This window comes from Colius striatus, chromosome 10 (genome assembly GCF_028858725.1).
Source record: "Colius striatus isolate bColStr4 chromosome 10, bColStr4.1.hap1, whole genome shotgun sequence".
In the NCBI taxonomy this organism is placed as follows: Eukaryota; Metazoa; Chordata; class Aves; order Coliiformes; family Coliidae; genus Colius; species Colius striatus.
The window spans coordinates 33983488-33995551 of record NC_084768.1 but is presented as its reverse complement, the minus strand read 5'-3'; positions in this window follow the sequence as shown (position 1 = coordinate 33995551).

Here is a 12064-nt window from a genome sequence, read left to right as displayed (position 1 = left end):
CCGGGAGCGCGGCGGAGGGACACGGCGCCAGCGCCTCCCCGGCCCGGCCCCGGCCGCTCGCACCGCACCGGCCCTGCGGGGCTCCGGCGGCGGAGGGGCGGCGGCCGCGGGGCGGGACGGCTGAGCCGCCCACGGGAATCCCTTTCGGCCGTTACAGTCACGGGAAACTTTGGGAAACACTGGGCCCCGGCAAACGGGGGCAGGGAAAATGGCGCCAGCGGTTGCAGCGGGATGAACGTGCGGCAGGACAGGGGCTGGTGCCGAGCCGCCGCCCGGCCGCACCACGGGGCAGCGTACGTGCGACAGCCAGGCGCGGGGCACAGCCCCGGCCGTCTCTGGGGAGCGCGGGGCACAGCTCGGCCTGTCCCGGGTCCCGCCCGGCGCGGGGCACAGCTCGGCCTGTCCCGGGTCCGGCCCGGCGCGGGGCACAGCTCGGGCTGTCCCGGGTCCCGCCCGGCGCGGGGCACAGCTCGGCCTGTCCCGGGTCCGGCCCGGCGCGGGGCACAGCTCGGGCTGTCCCGGGTCCGGCCCGGCGCGGGGCACAGCTCGGCCTGTCCCGGGTCCCGCCCGGCGCGGGGCACAGCTCGGCCTGTCCCGGGTCCGGCCCGGCGCGGGGCACAGCTCGGCCTGTCCCGGGTCCCGCCCGGCGCGGGGCACAGCTCGGGCTGTCCCAGGTCCGGTCAGCCGGCGGCGGAACGCGCGGCTCTGGCACTGAGGCCACTCTTGAACGAAAGAACAGATTCAGCGCAGGGGCTGTTGAAGGAAGTGGTGACCCAACGATGCAGCACTGTCTTCCTCTCAGGTTCAGCCTAACCCCGGGCATACAGGGTAACCTTTCACATACAGATCCGTGTTAACAACTGTTATTTACCAAAAACCCAAAACCAAGTCGGAAGATGGTCCACTGACGGATAGGACTAGCGGGTCAGAAGCAAACAGCACCAGACTGGCTGCCGGAGCTGTGGCCCACCCAGCCACGCACATGGCACCCGCAGCAGCGCCTGGTCAGTGCTCCCATTTCACAGCAAACACTCAGGACAAAGTTTTGAGCCTAATTCCGGATGAAACCGACGAGGCTCTTTCAAAAGACTTGTGTGAGCCCTGTCGGGCTGTAACCGTCCCGAGGGAGCCGCGGGGCAGCCAGGAGGTGGTTTCATTCCGTGATGCTGCAGATCCGCTCAGCCTAAACCACTCCACCGCTGCACAGCCTCTAACGAAAACAAGCAGGGCTGTTCCTAATTAAAGGAAGCAGAACTGCCTGAGCTACCCATTGGGAAAAGGAAACCGTGCAAGAGAAGCAGGAAACTGAAGAATGGGGTGAGGGAAATGGAGCTTCACACAACCAAATGAAAGTTCATTAATTTTCAGACATTCATGTTGGGATAAACTCATCTTTCATGACCTCAGCAAACGTATGATTTAGGGCTAGTTTCAATATCCTCCAAAGTCCTTGGAAATGTTTCCATTGAGTTGAGTGAAGTTGGATCAGAACCTTATTTGTTAATGCTCTCAATCATTTGCTACAATACACAGTGGCTTGGGAAGTTTGAGACATTTACAGTTGGTACACTTTTCTCAGCTCCATAAATTATATGTTTCATCAGCCTTGAAATAAAATGGTCCTGATTAGTAACAGACAAAAATATGGCATAACATTTTCTTGCTGGACAGTCAGGTTTAAATTATCCACAAATAAATCATGTGTCATTTTAATTTTTTTTGCCTCATCTGAGCATGGCACAAACACCATCCGGTGTGTTCCCGCTGACGCTGAACGTCTGATAAGGAAGCTACCGATCTTGTAGGGTGACTACTGACATTTGTTCTGTGATCAGCAATATGCTCATGCCCCATGGGAAAAGGCTGTACGAGAAGTATTTGAGCATAGTTAAAAACACATTGTTTTGCATCACTCCAACAACACAAAGCAAATTCAAACCCATTGGCGCAGTATCGAGCAGCTGGAGCATACTGGGCAATCTGGCTTATTATGCATAAATCTCTTATCTTTGCCCTATTTTTCTAGATTCCTTATTATGAAGGCTCTTTGTATGGAAAGAGGATTTGTACAAGAATTACTGCCCACCTGAAATCATAATCCTCTTTGTGACACTGTAATAACTTCTTCAGCAACCACATGTAATATCATAAACATACGCTGATGACTTCAGCTGGAAACTAAGGAAAAAGAGCTCTGAAGAGACAAAGTCTGTTTTCTTGGAAACACGGACCACAATCTTGCAAACATTCTTGCTTGTGAATTATTGTAAGCATATGTGTAGTCCTATTAAACTCTAAATTATCCCTTGTCTAATTCCACCATAATCTATAAAATTACTATGGCTCAATGTAAAACTATCAAATGCACACAGTGAATTCTGTGTTCTGGTCTGTGCCAGAGATGTGTAAGGGGTGACAGGCAAGAGCTCCACATGGACTCAGCCCAGCCACAACTGGGATGCATCACCCTCTCCTTCCTACCCATCTGATCCTGATAAAGAGCCTCGGTTTGATCAACTGGCTCAGCTGGTGAGGAGCAGGATAATTTCCCTGAAGGTCAGAGTTTGTATGAGAGCGCTTAACTGGGTGCAGGAAGCTGATCTGGCAGGACTAGCTCCAAAGGGTGATATATAAGGGAAAGTGAAGGCTTCACCGAATGGTATGGCTGGTCTGAGGGAGTGGAGTTCTGAGCTGAGGAGGCTGGTAGTTACTGGGGCTAGATAGAGAAAGAAGAAGAAAATACATCCCTGGGTGTGTTTGTGTGAGTCTGACGTCACCTGGAGCATAGGAGTAGGCTCCTGGCTGGGAGGTGGGAGCTACTGTGCCCAAAGATAGTGATGTGCAGGAGGAGATGGAGCAGGGAGCAGTGCCAGGCTGGGACGGGCAGGGGGCTGGCAAGGAGCAGAGCCTGCCCTGTGCTGCCATGGATGGAGCTCTCTGGCCTGCAGGTAACCCCTGGGGGAGATGGCTGAAGGACGTGCTTTCTAATAATCAGGTCCTGGAAGGAGGGGGATGAGGCTCTACATTTTCTGAGTTACAACTATATCGCCTTCTAAGGACACGGGGGGAAAAAAAGTACTAGTGAGCATGTACTGACCTGGTGAGGCACAGGGAAGGCACCTGCTGCTTCCCTGCTTTAGCCAAGAGGCATCGAGCTAAGCTCTTTGGAAATTCCCTTACCCTTGACGGAGTCTCTTCCAGTCAGCCCTGCCCTACATCTGTGTGCTAACTAGTCCTGGTGTTGTGAAAGGTGCTAGTGACACTAGCACCCCAGGGTGCTAGTGACAAAAACGCTCAGCAGTGTTCTGGTGTTATTAGCTTTCATGACTGAAATTATTAAAAGAGCTGTAGGATAAATACATCCTGTGATCTGTACTGAGGGAAATGGTCTAGGGGTTGATAGGGCTAGGACAAAGGCTGGACTTGATGATCTTAAAGGTCTCTTCCAGCCAAAGTGATTCTATGACTTGAGTAAGACTCCCATATTCCTGCTGCTTGATGCCTGTTAAGACCAAGTGTTAGTACAGCATGCAAAGAAACTGCAAAATAAGAGCTCTACAGACGGGGCCATGGTGAGCCTCAGCAGGACCCAAAACTTTCCTTGACCTTTCATTTATCAGGATTCCTTTTGAAAATAATCAGTGTCCTAGGTAAGCTTGTATAACACCTGTTCATATTGTACTTCAGTTACTTACTTAAAACACTGCTGTGGTCCCACTGCTGAGATTTGAGGGCTATGCAGTACTGCCCAAGGTACTGTAATTAAATGTGCCATGCGCTATGTGTGCTGTATTGCTTCTCAAGTACTTTAACAGGCTATTCTCATCCCACAAGAGAGCCTCTTGCCTTATAGAACGACTACAGGCACTGTGAGGTGTTTGTAGCCCACTCTTCTTTCCTCTGTACCAGACTGCAGAAGACAACATTTTCTTGACAGTCATTAATTCTACCTAAAAGGCCGGCTTACAAGTGTCTTAAAATCAACATCTGGAAAAACTAAGTGCACAGACTTCTTACAAATACCACAAACTGAATCATGGGGCCAGACTCAGCCTTGATGGAATTATTATCTGATATCTGTGTTCTTTTCTCTGTATTGCTTGAACAGATTCCCTTATAGGGAGCTGTCTTCAGAGATGCACATGATGCCAAAATGCTCAGAGAATTGCACAAACCTAAAACACTGCAGTTGAAAAAAGGAAAAGTATAGACCCAGATTTTTTCCTTGAAAAGAGGGGGGAGGGAAGGTGGAAATCCCTGATGGAAGAAGGGGTCTAATCATCAGTTCTGACAGACTGGGAGCCTGAGCCTTGTGTTTGGGAAAGACTCTTCTTTGCATCTCATTTTAAAGGACGTAAATGTTGCATTCATGAGAAAATAACTTGTTGAAGTGAGACTTAACTACATATTTGTATTTGTAGAGATTAAGCTTTATTTAAATCAAACAGTGTATTTATATTGTTAAAATATCTGAATGCTTGCTTCTTAATCCATTCATTGATTTTTAACACTGATGTCTCCTTCTGTTCTTCATCTTCTTATGAAAACAGCAGGTTTTTTTTGTTATCTGGTGGTGCTAACTGTTGATAAACAAGCTCAAGGTAGACCTTTGTGCTTTATCTTTGAGATTCATGACCTTCCTTTAAAATGCAGTAGTTGCATTGTTCACTGGTGGTATAGCTACAGAATAGTTCAATGTCAAAATATGTTCCTACATAGAACTAATATAAGAGAAAGAGACTAAAAACATAACTTATCCACCATCTGGTTGTTGTTGAGGATCCTGTGTTCTCATGTGTCCCCCCATTGCACCCCTCCTGCATGAGTGAAAGGCTTGTTGCTGGCATTGGGCTTTAACTTGCTAGAACCAGTGCAAGAGCAGAAGGCAACAAAGGACTTCAGAGGGCTTGCTGTGCACTCAAAATGCCTGACATATTTCACAATTTTCTTCCTCAAAAATCACAACAGCAAGTCAGTCTGTTGGCTTGCAGCAGGTAGGGCAGAGAGCCATTTCTCCCTCCTGTCTGGTAGGTTTCACTGCTCCATCAGCAGCACCTCAAGCATTTGCAGCCTGTGTCACTGGCATACCTGTGTGATCAGTTCCATTCCATTTGTCAAGATAAATACTAGCAGACACCAGTGTTGTTTCACAGTGGTTTTTACCTACAAGAACAATAAAGCAAAACACAGAGAGGAACGGCCTGCAGGGACAGTGTGCATCACCAGAACTGCTCCTTGTAAGGGAGATGATTGTAGCACATGCTTGTGATGAGGGGAAAAAACCCAACTCAGCTTTAGTGTATCAAAGGCAGACTTTGGTAGGCAAATGACTTGGCGTGCTCCTGTTAAAGCAAACACCAGATCAAATAACTTTGTGATATTTTGTGCTTCCATAATTTTTGGCTTTTAGCTACCACTTTAACGTTCCATAAATACAGACAAAATATCGCTTTCCACATACATATTTTTGAAGAGGCAATTTCTCTTTCTCCAGGATGTGGACGGAGGCTATTACATTTACCATTTGGCTGATGCCCACTCAGCATCATCTGAAATCGATTTGAACAATTTTTCTCCTTCCCTGAATCCCCAAATCTGATTTTTATGCCACTTCAGCATGTTCTCCTTGTTTCTGTTTGAATGCAACTCTTAACAGGGTCTGCACAAATTCACTTCTAACAAATGGTTTGTTCAACCAGTCTTTCTCTTCATCTTCTATTGTGTTCCCCAGAAACAACTTCAGAACAGATTTAAAATAGTATGTGGCAACTTTTTATGCAACTTTCTGTTGCATTATTTGAACTTATTTATTCAGATATTATTTATTTACATATTTATTTGGACATCAAATACAAATAATGAAAGCATGTTGACCTTAGGAACTGGGCTAAAATCGTCACACTCACCTACTGAAACAAGACTGGGCTTGAGCAGTGCTGATATCTTAAAAGGCTGGGTAATTATCCAATGATACTCTTGCTTAATAATCAAAAGTTGAATACAGAAAAAAGGAACAGAAACTTTCTCCTTGCTGCCTAATTGCATGACTTCTTATATTTTAATTGCCTAGGTAGAATTTTCTAAATGAGACTAATTCCCCATCAGAACTGCTTCCCACCTCTGACATGGTGTTCTTACAAGCTGGAGAAAATGTTGTGGGCTTTGCCTTTTGTCAAATTTAGTTCATTATCTTCCTCTGGACTTCCATGGTAAAGCTTTATTTAGAAGCTAAGGGAATTTGAAAAGCAAAATAATACACGGCAAGTGATAGTCAGGGTGCTTTACAGGGTTACTTGTGACTCAAATGGTGCAAAGGAGAAAAGGCTGCTGAGCACTGCTCGTGATGAGTGCCCAGCTGAGACACAGTCTCCATGGTGTGGAGACTCGGCTGTTACAACAGTAAGGATCCTAAATCTGTTTAGGTAAGAGAGGTTTCAAATAATCCGTGTCCCTGCTAATGTACTTCAGTAGATGTCAGAGGATGTGATTCAGACTTGGGGGGGAGAGAAGGGAATTAGGAACAGCTGATGCTCAGATAACAGACTCTACCAGAACGTAGAACCCTGGGGTTTTTAGCCGCTTTATCCCAGATCATTAATCTTGTCCATTTTATGCTTGTACTGCATCCCACAACACTTCAGAATTTCCAAAAGATGTTGTGTGGGTTTTTTCCTGTTTTTTTTTTTAGATTAAAATTTTCAGGAATTCTCTCTAGTCTGGAGTTAAATTAAAAATGCTTAAGTTGGGATTGTGCTCTGATGTGACTGCCTTTGCTTGTCAGTGGCCAGCTTCTGTCTGTAAATGATGGAAGAGTGGAGATCCTTACACCAAGGACTTTCAAAAGTATCTATTTTGTATCTAACTACACTGCAAAATCTGACTTAGTGCCCCTTTTACAGCCAGGTTTCTTTTTCAAGGAATTATGACAAATATTAGTGCAGAGCTGTCAGGATGTCACTTAAGTGCTTCTTTACAAGTACTGCAGCATTACTTTTAATATTTTGCTTTTCAGTGTGGACGTGAAAAGAACATTAACTGTGGCTCCCAGCTGTCATGCTTGCTCTTTGGCAAGTGGCTGCCTGCAAGACCAGGCCCTGTTTACTGCTGCTGAGTAATAATTTCTGGACTTCATCTTGGAAGTGAATTTTGGGGAGATATCCTTTAAGCCACTGATTTGGAGGTCAGGACATTCATTTTGGTGTCAGCTGACATCCCAAGCTGGATCATAAATGAAAAGCAGTGGAGTGTAATTGCATTGTACAACAATAAAGCAGGAAACACTAATTGCCAAACTCCTGGCAGCTGAAAGCAGAATTTACAGTAATGCTAACTGAGCAGATCTGGCTGTTGATACCACGTTACAAATATCTTTCTTAAACCAAAGGTGTTTGTTTTTTAAGAACTTACTGTGTGTCAGAAAGGGCAGGATCATTCACAAGTACTTCACTGCACGGTTTAAAATACTCCTTAAGTCTCAATATTTTAAAAAATCCTAGCTGTTATGGGCTCCTTCATAAATGATCTGCTTGAATAGCGCAAGGACAACTTCACCTGTCTACGAATATTCTCTTTCTGTCGAGGTTTACAGAAAATCTCTTTGAGCACCTGTCTAAACCCAGTAGTGTCCAGAAGATCATCTCAGTGCATAGTCATGAATATCTGATTTCTGTATCAGAAAAAACCAGCAACAAAACTCCACATGCACCACCCCCCAAAAAAAACCCCAAACAAACAAGCAAAACCCACCAAAACCCCACATTCCCTCTCTCCTAAAGAAAGTCTTCCAGGTCCCAAAAGAAATGTTCTGGGTGGAACAGTATTGCAGATCTGCTAATACCAGACTAGTGTCTGTGCTACCATTCTTGAAGCATCAAGTTACAACAGCTTGTTTAATATGCATAGTATCTTAATTGATTAAGTGCTACAAGCTGTGTGAAACATGAAGCATTCCTTGTAGAGACTCCTCACTTCCCCTCTTTTTGTCTGTTAAAAATATTATTGCTTCTAGTCTCTCTCTGATTAGAAAAAAACATCAAACATCTTGTTTAGCTTTGCTCCTCAGGTATGTGCAAAGATAACAAAAGGTACGTGTGAAACCGATATTTGTGCATTGATAGCATATCTTTTCACAGATACACTCATAGTTAAAGCCTATCACTGGCACAGCTAAACAGGGAATTGCTTATTTCTGTTGCATGCATATTTCTATCTGACACATTAACTGGGTTACAGAACATATTACAATTTTTCTTAAGTGAGGAGGTAAAAAAGATATACAAAGTGTGAGATGTTACACTGTGCAGAAGGGTCACCTGAGTTTAAATAAGCATGTCAACAATGGCTGATCATCTTCTATCACATCACTTTCTCTTCCTGCTTCATTACCGCTGCAGTGCAAAACAGCAGTGCAGATGAAAAATGCCATCCAAAGCTATTACAGTGAAAGCCACTGGTTTTCTTAAATTCTCGTGCAAACCCCTGCCTCTTATGAAGCTGCTTTCTGCAGGATGACCTTTGCCTCAAAGTACTTCCTATTGATTTCAACAATACTGGTCATGAGACTATCATTATCCTTCAAGGAAGTATGGTGATTAAAAAAAGTAAAATGCAAGTTTCTGAGAGGTTTGGATTCAAACTGTGCGGCAAGCTCGAAGCCTGCTTTCCTTCCTCGTCGCCCACCTCCTCCAACAACCCAGTGTTTACTCGTGCAGCACGTGGTCTCAGCATGGGCCAGCAAAAGAAGAATGTCAAAAGTACTGACTGAGAGACAGGGAGCTTCTTCAGACACTGCACACGGTCCTAGCTTGTGCTCTGCCTTACAGTGATCAGTACTGGCAGTTCTGTAACTTCCCTGACTGTCAGATCTAGTACGAGGCTACAACTCAGTTCTCTTTAAATGTACATTTTTTTTGAAAGCTCTCGTTTTCTGTTATAAAATTTCTGAACTATTTTTCTGTCTCAAAATACAGACACCACCCTCCCTGTGCATTGCGCTACTAAATAAGCTTCAGTTAAATGATCTTTGCCTGTGAGCAGTCCATTTGCAGTTCATCAGTAACGAAGGGAAAGCTATTTTTGCTGAAGTGATAATTAAGAATTAATGTCCTAGGGAATGGTTGTCTTAAACACTACATTCAACAAGCACTTTATAACTGCTTTCATAAACTAGTTTCCTGAAGTCAGTTTGAAAATGCAGATTCAGGGCTGTATGATCTGTTCCTAGTGCTGGTAAGTCTCTGACACACACCCCAGTGATCAAACCCCATATGTACAACATAGTTGTTGATGTCCCTTGCCTGACTGGAAGGAAAGACTCTTACCTGGGTCCAGACTAACAGTGAACATGTGACACGCATTACAGGGGCAATATAAACACAATCTGCTCTGCTCTATCTATATAAGGTTGAGAAGGGTGTTGCAACCTGTTGCAGAAAATTATTATGAAGATAATTTTATTGTTTATCCCTGCTATATTGTCTTAAAATAGCCAATGTGAGATAAAAATGTATGTTTCTGCTTTGGATAGTAAGTTTTAAATCAAAGAAAAAAGTGACTTTCGAAAGCTTCAGCGTTTATGCCTCTCCCAGCCCAGCAGTAGTGTGTGTCAGGCTTTTACTGATCACACCACTGCAGACTACCAGAAGTGAAATGGGATGGTCAGGGCTGCAGCCCCGGTACCCACACGCTCACTTCCCAGTGCCTCCAGCTGAGAGAGCAGAAGTTCCTTTAAGGAAGAAATAAAAGCAGTGTTGAGATCAGCAGCTTGTATCTGCTGCAAAGGTTTGTTAGATCCCTTCATTTCCACCATGAAAATCTAGGAGATGCAGTCCTTAGAGTGAGATGGTGACAGCAAACCTTTTGTGCTCTTTGTCAAGGACTGAAGACTGGGGAAAAATGTGTTCAATGGGATTGTGCCCCTTGGCACTGAACCAAGCAAGGGGTTTTGTGCAAGTGCCACGACCTAACTGTCCCAGAGGTTCTCTCCCACACAGACAGCCTACTTTCTCTCCTGTCCCAGGAAAACAGGCCACTGCTTGGATGTAATTTGTGGTAGCTCACTAGCTAAGACTTAAAATGTTACAGAACAGCATAACTTTATTGGAATAGTCTCTGCAGAGTTGTGAGACTTTCTTATCATTGGCTGAAAGTAGATCTGTCTGTTTAGTTTTCAGCTCAGCCTGTTTAGCTTTCTTCAGGCATAACTTGGAAATAATCTTCTAAGTAGTTTCTATCAACAGTCAACCTTCTTCTCCTACTGCTATTTTAGTACAGCCCAACTGGCGCTCCTCTTGGCTTCCCTTCCTCTTTTTCTAAAAGGACATTAACCTGGTTTTTAGTGTACGTGCAATAAATGCTCTCCACTAGAGCATAACCAGGTCGAAAGAGAAGCAATTCCGAACACTTAATATTTGTCAACTAATGCATGTATAGACAAAATGATCTGATAAACTCATTTAGCACTTGGCTTCCAGGGTAGGACTCAGGGAAGGAATTCCTGGATGCTTTCTGTTTTGAATATTTCCCAATTTTGATGATGGTGATTCCATAAAGTTATATTTGTTTTCTTTAAGAATAAATTTCTTCCCTGTTTTGCTTTAAATCCACGAGACAGTACGTTTTCCTCTCTTGGAAATGGGAAAGAGGTAATGTGTTTCACTCCAAATGTCCCTCATATGTAACACAAGCATGTTTGCCTCCTCGTTAATATTTAAGGCAAAGAATGAGACGGAGCAACCCCCAAGAATCCAACCATAAGGAATCCAGTTATTGACCTTTGGATAGACGCTGGGAGTGCTGTTTTGTGTTCCATGCTGGGAGCAGGAAGAACGCAGCTTTCCCCTAGAACAGTGACAGTTTGGTTGTACCCACCTACTAAAAACAAAAGATAAGAGCTACTTAATAAAGAAAAATGCTGATTTACTTCGGCTCCACTGTGCTTTTGGAGAGACCTAACAGTTACTTGAGATAATTTTTTCAAGGAAAAGTCAATCTAGTTGATAACAAAACTTCCTTTAGGAGAATTCAAGCCGGGGACTCGTCTGCCTTCTGCTCCCTATGGTTGCAATGCAGTGTTTTGTTGAAGGTTGTGGTCAGAGTGAGGCTATGATCTTTCAGCTTCTGAGCTCTCCTGAGTAGTTCTAGGTGCTTCAACTTTACAGACTTCTGGGTCATTCCTAATTCAAGCTTTGATTTGCCATGACTAATTATAAACTGCTGCAAAGTAAGTGTCCTTATCTCAAGTTGGCACTTGAGCCAGTAATCAGTGAGCGACATAAGGACATGAGTCCCACTCCACTCTCTCATGGTCCATCATTTGCATTAAACAGCACTTTATATGAGCCATTTTAACCTGCTACCTGTGTTATTTTTAACCTGTGTTCTTTACCAAAGCACATGCTGTTGGAGGAACACGGGCAGAGATTTTCTTGGCTTTCTCCCCCTCAGGCAGTGAAGTGAAAGGGGAAGTCCTCCCAAGCCCTTGTAACTGAGATTTCTCCACATCGGATGGCCTGAAGCAGTTCAGTTCTTCAGAACAGCTTCTCGTGAAAATATCTACCGCTACCTCCAAAGCATTTATGTGGGAAGTTACATGTCTGAACAGGTAAGAGCTTTCCTTTAGCAGCAGTTGTTGCCATGCAGGTGACAGGTGGAAGAAAATTCCTGGAACTCCCCAGCATTCAAAGCCAGACTCACAAAGTTTACGAACCCAAGGTTTGAAAGAACACCAAAAAAGCAAAATGCCACCCTGGGCAGGGCTCTAAGGGAGGAACTGAGCAGGCAGAGATGCTTTCACTGAGGTATAAATCTAGAGCAGGCTGAGGATGGGCTGTGTTCTGCACTGCTATGAGCAGAAGCAACGTGTGAACCTGGTACCGTTTGAGCTGTGGCTGTGTGTGTGGACGAACCAGTGGAGGAGCAGGCCTCAGTGCCTGGCCAGTGGGCTGCTGTGGTGCATCAAGGAAACCACTCATTGCCTTCTCTTCTCATGCTTCCCTAAGCCTCGGGGTGTGGATCCTGTGCTATTGCCCCTTGCCTGGAGCAGAGGAAGTGCTTGCCTCAGTCC